Source organism: Equus quagga, chromosome 2 (genome assembly GCF_021613505.1).
Source record: "Equus quagga isolate Etosha38 chromosome 2, UCLA_HA_Equagga_1.0, whole genome shotgun sequence".
Taxonomy (NCBI): Eukaryota; Metazoa; Chordata; class Mammalia; order Perissodactyla; family Equidae; genus Equus; species Equus quagga.
Window position 1 is genome coordinate 34,622,434 of NC_060268.1, and position 10,000 is coordinate 34,632,433.

Genomic DNA, 10,000 nt, shown 5'->3' on the forward strand with positions numbered 1-10,000 from the left:
AACCTGGGTGGCACTTTGATAACAAACAATTTTGTATTGACTTTGTTATTGCCCCTAGTTAAATAATGTTGTACAGTCTTTTAGGATACTTATATGTGGTACTGTTGCTTGCTCTCACAACAAAACTAACATGTTGATAGGATAGGTATTATAGAGACTGAGTTTCAGAGAGGATGAGTGACTTGGCCATGGTCCTATAATTATTACTACATAAAGCTGACCCTAGAGCCCAGATTCCACATCAAATCTGTTCAATTAAATAGAATTATTTTTCTTTCTCCCAAATTAGACATTACAGTAGTCCCCCTTACCAAGGGTTTCACTTTTCACAGTTTCAGTTACCCAGGGTCAACCTCGATCTGAAAATATTAAATGGAAAATTCCAGATATAGTTCATAAGTTTTAAATTGTGTGCTGTTCTGAGTAGCATGATGAAATCTCGCACCCTCCACCTCCATCCCTTTGTCCAGGGTATCCACACAGTATACACTACTGGCCCATAAGTCGCTCAGTAGCCATCTTGATCATCAGATCAACTGTTGTGGTGTGGCAGTGCTTGTGTTCAAGTAACCCTTATTTTACTTAACAGTGACCTCAAAGCGCAAGAGTAGTGATACTGGCAATTTGAAACTGCCAAAGAAAAGCCATAAAGTACTTCCTTTAAGCAAAAAGGTGAAAATTCTTGACTTAATAAGGAAAGAAAAAAAATCATTTGCTGAAGTTACTGAGACCTACAGCAACCTTTATTACAGTATATTGTTATAATTGTGCTAGTTTATTCTTAGTTATGTTGTTAATCTCTTACTTTGACTAATTTATAAATTAAACTTTATCATAGGTATGTATATATAGGGTTCTGTACTATCTGCAGTTTCAAGCATTCACTGGGGGTCTTGGAAGGTATAGGGAAGTTCACTCACATTGTGCCATTTTCTTTTCATCATGAAATCTGAATAAAATCTAAAGTTGGATTGTTCTGAGCATTTCCGTGTTTTTTTTATGGCCTCAGAATAACCCAGTGAGGTAAGTAAGGCATGGGAGCCAATCTACAGGTTAGGAAACTGAGACTAAGAAGTTGTAAATGGAAGTGGTAGTGAAGGGCATGGTGGTGAATGGCAGTGCTGGAACTCAAGGCTTCCAGCTCCTCGTCAAGCTCCTTTTATTGCATTATGGTGAACAAAGTACCAGTTAGAATAATTGTTGGGGAAATGACGTCAGATTAGGGTTGCAGGTGTTTATGTCACATTATAGACCTGGGCAAAAGCGGGAGATGAAGAACTCTTTATTCTCATGCCATCAGTTCAAGTTATGGAGCCTACCCTGCTCAGCAGTCTGTCTTCCTGATGTAGGATATTACCAACAGCATTTTGATAAATAATGAGTAATAGATAGATTATATTTGGGTCTGTTTTCTTCAAAGTGAAAGTCCTTGTGTTTAGAACAAATCCTTTAAGTATCAAAATACATTTTTTCATGTTTTATTTCATGTTTCCTAATTGCACCAACAGAGAATATAATTGGAAAGTGATGACCAGTTACAGACTGAGTTGCTGAGGAAGCTTGGATTTTAATTTCATGTTTTATTTTCTTTGGAATCTCACCTCTCCATCTTAACTTTTACGAGAAGGAGAGATTTTGTTTTTTGTTGTTGTTGTTATTGTTCATTGCTCCCCAATTGCAGCTTATGTCCTGCTTCCTGTTAAGTCTCAAGTATTAAAAGCTTGAGTGACTGAATGAGTAAATGAGTGAGTGATTGTCACACTAAGAATTATGACTTTCTACTAAGAGTCATACTATAGATAACTGTTAATGAAGATTTTCTTAACTGGAGTAGATAGAAAAATGGGAATATCCTTAAATGGGAGAAGATAATCTAAGTGTTCACAGTTCTTTCATGAAAATCAATCATCTATAACTTGTGAGAGCTCTTATTAATAGGGAGTCTGCCATTATAATAAAATTATAAGTTAAGCATAATGACTGTTCTTGAGTCTGAATAGAAGGCGGATTAAAATTCCTGAAGAACCTTTGGGAAAATACCTCCATCTACATTAAAAACTGATGATTTTGTTTATTTCCTGAAGATTTTATACAGCTTTTCTTTGCTTTCTTCCATATAACAGTATATTCTCCTTGGTTTGGGGACAGCTCACCGTTAATAGAATATCTTTTAAAAATGAACAGTACAGTTGAATGAAATCTTCAATGAAGATGAATGTTGTGTAGAATTCCAATTTACTCTCTGTTATTTTCTTAAGGAGATGTGCTCTTCTACCTAATGTGTAATTCCTCTTCCACCCCCAATGAAATTATGCTTTCTCCAATGGGATTACTAATTATTTTTCTTTTTGAATGACCTTCAGTTTTGTAGCAAACTGGTTTTGGCATTGCGCTAGGCCATCAGTACACAGTATGATTATCTTTAAAACTCTAGGTTTAATAGAAGAAAGTGTGAGAAAGCATCACGTAGGTGTTTGGATCTGATTAGACTTTGACGAGTCCCTTACTAGCAATACTGGGATATTGATTCCTTTGGAATTCATGTTCTGTATTCTTCTGCAGTTCGTCAAGAGTTATTTGAGTGCTGACTCTAGCCTGAGCACTACATTAAGTATCATAGTAGATGGAAAGAGGAATAAAACTCATAGCCTTTCTGTCAGAGAACTCACAGCTTAGTCGGATGTGCAAAGCACGTACGTAAGAATTATCTGTCTGATGTGCTTTTAGAGGTGAAAAAATGCTGGAAGGAGTCAGTGGAAAGATACATTCTGGTTTGTAGAATTAGAGGTGACTTCCTGGCTGGGGGAGTATAACTGCCGAGGGAGACAATTTAAGAGAGAACTCTGTGAACCAAGGAAGGAAAATGGAAAGCATGAGGTCCGCTGAGAACAGTCTGTAGTCACTAACTACAAGCTTATGTGTACAATCATTGAGGGAATTAAAGTTGGCCAGATTCAGTTAAGATCATATGATATAAGGTACTTAATTCCGGAGCTAGGAGTTTATATTTAAATTAGCAGGCAATAGGAAGCCATTTATGGTTCTAAATAGCAGTGTGACGATCAGAGCTTTAATTTTTTATGGCAGTGCTTTTCAACCAGAGAGATGTGAAGGATGTCATTTACCTAGTGGTAACCAGGATTCTGTGAAATTCCTAGCACTTATCTGTAACTCCATCCCCTCTCTTCCTCTCAAGACAGCATACTGGAAAACAATTGAAGAAGAATGTTATTAAATAAATATCTAAATCAACTTTCACTTATTTAAAAAGAGCACTTACAAATTTACTTAGTGTTAATTATAAATAACTTGCAAGACACTTTATAGTGGATCATGACACAGAGCTGTATGTTGTGACAGCAGTTAAGGACCAAGGTTGAAGATAATATGGTAGCACTTTGTACAATGGATTGAAGTGAGGAGATACTGGATGTGGTGAGAGAGAACAAATAATAAGCTATTATATTATTCTTAGAAAATTTTAAATGGGTCTGAATTAGGGTTTGTAGTGGAAGTGAAAGAGGAAATATAGTCTATAGGACATGGCAAATTTACCGGATACTGGTGATAAAGAAGTAGAAAAGAGCCTAAGATGAATCTGAAATTGCAAACTGAGATTTCTCAAAATAAATGAAATAAGAGTTGCTTTGAATTGGAGAAGGAAAAAAAATGAATTCAGTTTGGGCTACTAAATTGAGGTTTCAGGGCACATCTTATAGAATGTTTCTGTAAAGTTGGAAATTTGGGGCTCCTTCTCAAGATCATAAGGTAGATCTGAGTCCTCTATAAATGAGATGTTCTTTCTGAGACACTTCAAATATGAGAAGGCGCTCATCATTCTATATGTGAACCCTCATTGGATTCTTAATTATCAAGTAGTTATTTAATCCTTAAAATGATTAAGAATTGAATTTGCATGGTGCCTTAAATTTTTTTGCCCCCTAAATGGTACTAAAGTGAATGTAAGGAATTAATGCATATTGCAGGAGCAATGCTTCATTGAGAGGAAGAGAATGCATGGAGCTTCTCTAGCTTAGTGTAGAAGGGAATATATTCAACTCTTTGCAAACCTCTTGCTTATTGATTACGTATTTATTTAATGGCAAATGTTATTTCCTTACACACTGCATGTGGGTACCTTTCAGCCTTTTATAGAATTTAAAAATGTTTTTAAAAGTCTTAATTAAAAGACTTCTGGGGGCTGGCCCCATGACCAAGGGGTGAAGTTCAAACTCTCCAGCAGCCCAGGATTTCACAGGTTCGGATCCTGGGCACAGACATAGCACCACTCATCAGGCCATACTGAGGCCACATCCCACATAGCACAACCAGAAGGACCTACAACTAGAATATACAACTATGTACTGGGGGGCTTTGGAGAGAAGAAGAAGGGAAAGGGGAAGGGGACGGGGAAGATTGGCCACAGATGTTCGCTCAGGTGCCAATCTTTAAGAATAAAATAAAATAAAAGAATTCTGAAGCTTCTACACTGTATGATGTTTTCCCTTTCTTAAAAGTATCCTATCTATCCTTTGAAGTTTGCTGGTCAAGACAATCCAGGTGAAATTCCAGGGGTAGGAATTTGAGCTTATTTTTGACCCTCAGCTTTTGTTGATAAAAATTGTATCTATGGGTAGGCATTTTCTAGTACCTATTTATAGACTTGCTTTTTACAACTGGTGGAATGAGAAAATGACTTATTTTCGCTAGTTTGAAACAGAAGTATAGAAGCACATTCGTTGCATGATAAATATTAATGATAATGATTATACTGAAAGCTTTTGTCATTCAAGAAGCTCAGAATTGGAAATTAGATTCCAACTATGCTTTATATACAGCATAGCCGGTGGCATTTAGTGAACTCTCTATTATCCATGGGTTGTGCATACAAGCAGAGGATGGTTACTTGAAATTAAAAAAATAATCTACCTTGGCTGTTAATGTTGGTGTCTTACTGAACTTCTTAGAAATCCTGCCAATTATGGAAAACTTTTACTGATTACTGTTCTTTCCCTTATATTTTTCTCATCAACTTGTGAGGAAAATTTTATGATATAAAAAGCAAACTTATCAATGAAGAAGTTGTTAGGGGTTGAGCGGGACGATAGTGGGGGCGGGGCAGAGGGAGGACCAAAGGGTTCGAGGATTGATTCACAACCTGAGAGACAGGGGCCATCAAGGACTGATGACAAGTTGTTGCTTGATTTTGACAGAAATAATCCCCCCTACCCCAACTGGAATTTATGTCTCAAGAAGGATCCAGAAGTAAAAATTGGTTCCTATATGTGTGGTGCTTGTATATTCTAAATTTTTAGGTACAGTTCTGATTTCATGTAAAATTTTTTTTCTGTTTAAGGAAAACGGTCTTAAAAATTTACAATAAAGTAGAATCTTCTTAGAACTTAAAAAAAGGTACTTTACATAAATTGATACGTAAGAAAAACTCTGTGTTGGTCAATATTTCTTATTTTTTAGTTTGGTATAAGATATTGATTATTGACATTTTTTGTCATTCCAGAATATTTATTGCAGAACCATGTTGATTTGTTTTTCTTCTTTAGAAATACAATCACTTACTGGAAACACATTTTATTTTGAGAGAAGTAGTTAATTCGGATGCCAAATTATATTGTATAGTTGCCCTTTTAAAGAGCTACTTCTTATTTTACTTTTTTTTAAATCAGGTAAATTGACTAGAGGGGACAGAATTTTTGCCTGAGCCTATCAAGACACCAAGTCATTTTCTGTTGATTTTGTAATTATGAAGTGGAATGTGGAAATTATACAATGGAAAACCAAGTGATTTTTTTCCTCCCCAAATGATGAAATGCACTAAATTGAGAATTATTGTGGCTTATATTTTTAGGGGGATCAACCACTCAACTGAATTGCTACTAAGCCTAACTAGTCTCTTTGCAGTTGTTCCCTTCTGCTGTCTACTGGTCATTGTCTGATCCCATCCCTGCTAACACCTGCCGCCTCCCCTCATACACATACACGCCAATGGGAAACTGCAAGGTTGTCAGTTTTAAGCCTTGGGTACCAGCTTGGCCTCAGTCTTTAGAGTTCCTTTCAAACTACTTCATTCTTTCTACAGAGAACTTCTGAACTTCAAATTTGCTTTTTCTTCTGGAGTTGGAATATCTCATATTTCCGCATTCTATGAGTAGCTCATCTCTTGGCTCCCATTGTATTTCTGCCATCTCATCCACTGGCTTAGATCTCCTATCAATTTTGATCCTTCCTCGTGTCTTTATTTAGTTATTAGCTGCTTAAGGCAATTCAGGTCAGCAATAATAATACTATTTGATATTTATATAGTGCACATTATATGCCAGCTACTTTCTAAGAGCTTTACCAACTTGGACACTTAATCTTCAGAACAGCTTTATGAGACAAGTTGTATTATTATCCCTATTTATAGATGAGGAAACAGAGGTACAAAGATCTTACGTGACTTTACTTAGTAGCATCAGAATGATTCCAGAACCCATGTTCTAGAAAATAATTCTGAACTGCCTCCCTAGGGAAAAAGGTATTTTGTCACACAACTCTGTGTTGTAAAACTTGTGTAGCTAAATAGTTTTCATGAGTCAGAAAACTTGTATGTTAACACTGTAGTTCACAAATGTTATTGCTTGGATACAAACTCATCAAATTTCCCAGTTTACCCAAAAAGAGGGCTTATTTTTTCGTAACTCTCAAACAGACTTTTAAGTGCTTGTATAATTCATTTACCTTTGTCGTATAGCACTATACGTCTTTATAAAAAGGAGTCTTAACATATAAGTGCTTAACCTTTACTTCTTAATGATGAGCTTTTAAATTGTTATTGTGCTGACATAATTAGGTGTAACACCTAAAATCCTTTGTGTGTATAGCTATAAAAAGAAAGTAATGTGATCTAGGACTGACAGTAGAGCTGTGTGTAGGAAAAAATCCTATGGAAGGTTGAAATTGAATGTGGTAACTGCAATTATCTAAAAGGAAGTCTATTACCTTATGATAAAACTGTCAAAATAATGATTGGGTACTCCCACAAATTGTACAGAGAATCAATAAAACCAATATTACGTCACGGTTTGAGAATTTAGGAATTCCACCTTCTCCTAATTCATGAGAGGATGCTAATATATTTAAGAATGAGATAATTGTAAGGTTTGTTCTTTCCTGCTTCATTTTGTAAATGATTCTTTTTTTAGAGCAAATATTTTTGCTTGAGAAGCTTGATGAACAACCTTCTTGGAAAATATGAATAGTATTTATTCATTACCAGATAAAAATATACAGATAATATGAGCTACTTTCTTTTGCTTTGCAAGGACATGAAGTACAACATTTTGAGTAGATCTCCTTTGTTGAACAGATAATTTCTGCTTCATTCAGAGCCCATGACTTGACCTTTTGGATCGTAGTCAATCTGTGATGTCACTGTATATGAGCTAACCTTTGTATTTTAATGGGGATTACCGAATTATTCTTGCTAAAACTAAATAGTGTATGTAGATGAATAATTTGTCTCCTGCGTGCACCAAGCCACCTCAACTCCAATTTCTCGTTGTCTTTCAGTCTGAGAAGACATTTTATATAACTAATACAGGACTCATTTTTGGTGGATTCAGTGTTCCTTGTCTTGGTTCATCCCCTGGTCTCACATTCATAAATATTTGTTGACTTGAATTATATATTTTATTGATAATGTACCTACCATTTTCTTATGACTCTAGGATTGAGAGGATATTAAGGAATTTTGTAGATAACACGTAAAACACTTGGATAGAACTTTGTCGTTTAAAAAAGTTTTGATTTCTTTTTGATCCATACAACAACTCTTTGACATGGATAAGGCGAATGTTATTTTGCAGTTCTGTAAATGATAAACTGAAGCTCAGGATAAATGACCAGCCTAGTTATATAGTTAGAAAGGGAAAGAGTTGGGACTTGAAATCAGATCGCCCACACCTGCCTGCTCCTCTGCTTACCCTTGTTGTGTGCCTGAATGCAAAAGGGAACAAACCAAAGCAATGAGCCAGGGAAGGGACTCAGGTCTTCTGATTTCAGAGTCTTCCTCTGGCCATTATTTAATGAATGTGAGAATTAGCAACATTGTTTAGATATTGCACAAGTGCTCCACTTCTCTTAATGTCAGGAGAGTTGATCTCTTTTCTACCTAAATCTCATCTATTACAATTTGTTTATATCTTAGTTTGATCCTATACTAGCTGTCACCTTGGGGAACTCCTTCAGAAGCCACAGTTTGCTCTTCTTTAAGATTGGATAACGTCTGCCTTTCAATGTTATACAGATTAAAGATGGTTTTTGAAAGTACCTAGCATGGTGCTTGGCACATAGTAGGTGCTCAGATGTTAATGACTTTTGTAGCAATAGACAATAATGTTCCAATAAATAGTTGCTTGAAACATATGAAGGAATTAATTTACCCTTCATCATGTTTAAGTACTTCTGAAGTTTGAATTCTCTAATAATTTTGGAGATCCTGAAACCTCTTAAAATACTTTTTATGTTGCTCTGTATGGGGAGAAATTAGTTATGGTCTTATCAGAGCTGGATAGATTGGGAGGATGAACTCAATTTCCTGAATTATTTTACTACTTTTATATTGTCTTGTAATAACAAAACAACAGCGTATGTTTACTCTACCTATATATGTACTATGAAAATTTACAACTTTTTCCTGCTATCATTACTCATAATTATATCTTATACTTCAGGGATTCTTTTAGCCAACACTCTCTCAAAAGCAACAGGCGTTGGTTTTTGGGTGGTAATGGAAGGGTTAACTTTTTCATGAGGTCATTGAGGGGGGCAGCAAGTCCACCAGAAAGCTTTTACTTTTTTAAATAAAATTTTTATTGGGATAATTTTAGATTTACAGAAAAGTTGTAAAGATAGTACAGAGAGTTCTCCCTCTACCTGTTGCTCAGTTTGAGTTACCCCTAATGTTATCATTTTACTTTACTGTGGTACATTTGTCAGCACTAAGAAACCCACATTGGCACATTGGTATTAACCAAACTCCAGACTTTATTTAAATTTCTCTACTCTTTCCATGAATGGCTTTTTGCTGGTCCAGGATCCAATTCAAGATCCCACATTGCATTTAGTTATCATGTTTCCTAAAGTCTCTTCTGGTGTGTGACCATTTCTTAGTCTTTTCTTGTTTTCGATGACCATAATGCTTTTGAGGAATATTGATTAGGTATTCTGTAAAATGTCCCTTAATTTAGGTTTGTCTGATGTTTTTCTCATGATTAGGCTGGGATTATAGGTTTTGGGGAGGTATACAGAGGTGAAGTTCTCTTATCATATCATATCAGGGAGTACATGACATCAATACAATTTATCACTATGTTATTTTAATCTCTTGGTGAAGGTAGTGTTTCCCAGATTTCTCCACTGTAAATTTACTGTTTTCCCCTTTCCATACTCTATTCTCTGGAAGAAAGTCACTGATTTTAGCCCACAGGCAAGTTGAAGAGGGAGATTAAACTCCACCTTCTGGAGAGAAGAGTATCTAGATATATTATTTGGAATTCTTCTCTAAAGAAGTTTTGTCTCTTCTCTCTATTTGTTCAATCACTTATTTACATATGTATATATGGACTTGTGTAACATTTTGGGTTATAATCTCACTAGATGACTTTGTTTAAATTCAGGAGTTAAATTTGTTCCACGCATTCTAATTTTTTTTTAAATTCTACTCCCCCTGCTCTATGTTACCCATAAACTAAGCAGACATATGTCCTTGTCTATCATTCCTGTCACTGATGAAATTATTTAACATCCGTCCCAAGTAAAGCCCTCTGCAGAACGACTGATAAATTCTCTTTGGTTACATATTCTTCTCCATAAAAAGAGGCCTGTCAATGCTATAATAAGAATCAAAAATGAATTTTCTCAGTCTGATCTATATTTTTACAAGTCTGTTATATTTATTAATAAACACTTTTTTGTTTTGTTTTTGCAAATCAACCAGTTT

The 10,000-nt window shown here is 35.4% G+C and overlaps 1 protein-coding gene and 1 long non-coding RNA gene across 5 annotated transcripts in view; one reads left to right on the forward strand and one right to left on the reverse strand.

The window, feature by feature from the left end:
- Positions 1–10,000, forward strand: part of CDIN1 (CDAN1 interacting nuclease 1) — a 209,736-nt gene that overhangs the window by 68,571 nt on the left and 131,165 nt on the right. The window lies entirely within an intron of this gene.
- The window catches only part of LOC124231728 (uncharacterized), a 15,452-nt gene continuing 14,353 nt past the window's right edge, over positions 8,902–10,000 (reverse strand). The window contains exon 3 of the long non-coding RNA XR_006886660.1: positions 8,902–10,000. This exon is cut by the window's right edge and continues 541 nt beyond it. This is a non-coding gene — a long non-coding RNA (uncharacterized LOC124231728).